The following is a 1,033-nucleotide window of genomic DNA, read 5'->3' as shown; positions in this document are numbered from 1 at the left end:
CTTGAAATGTTTGGCTCTATGAAACCTGAACCTACTTATATGATTCTGTTTTCTTCAAGGTTGTATCTTCCTGGTCGAATGTACTTATTGTAAGTCGCTTTGGATAAAAGCGTCAGCTAAATGCAATGTAATGTAATGTAATGTAAACGCTGCTTTTCCATGTCTAGTTCTGACTCTGGGGACAGAAAGCAGACCAGTCCCTGAAGACCTGAGAGATCTGGATGGTTCATAATTTAGCAGTAGCTCAGAAATGTATTTTGGGCCTAAACCATTAAAAGCTTTATAAACCAGCAGCAGTATTTTGAAATCTATTCTTTGACACAGAGGAAGCCAGTGTAAAGACTTCAGAACAGGGCTGATGTGATCCACTTTCTTAGTGTTAGTGAGGACTCGAGCAGCAGCGTTCTGAATCAGCTGCAGCTTTCTAATAGATTTTTTAGTGAGACCTGCAAGACACCATTACAGTAGTCAAGTCTACTGAAGACAAAAGCATGGACAAGTTTTTTCCAAATCCTGCTGTGACATTAGTCTTTTAATCCTAGATATATTCTTTAGGTGATAGTAGGCTGATTTAGTAACTGTTTTAATGTGACTGTTGAAACTCAGGTCATGACTACATCTAGATTTCTGGCTTTATCTGTTGTTTTGAACAACACATCCTCACTCCCAGGTCGGCCTATGTTGACGTTATGTCAAGTCCCCTGTGTCGGCTTTTTCCAACGCAAGGGGGGATACAGATTTTAGTATTCTGAGCCCCTACTCTCCCCATAACTGACAGCAACAAAAGTCCTACATTATTCAATTAAAATAAAGAAGTAAAAACAATAAGTGTGGCTTGATATTGAGTTGAAAAAGGTTGATAAACGCTGTGAGAATGGATCTGCGGGTAGCATTCGCTCGCGATCTCAAGTCGTCTACAACATACGTTTAGGGAGGTATATAGAAGCCTATGGACATCCCGGAAAGTTGAAAATGTACGCTAAGGGCCGCCCCCTTGCGTTGGAAAAAGCAGACACAGGGGACTTGACATAAC

The sequence above is a fragment of the Notothenia rossii genome (assembly GCF_949606895.1).
Source record: "Notothenia rossii genome assembly, chromosome: 8".
NCBI lineage: Eukaryota > Metazoa > Chordata > Actinopteri > Perciformes > Nototheniidae > Notothenia > Notothenia rossii.
Note: the sequence above shows the minus strand (reverse complement) of the source record.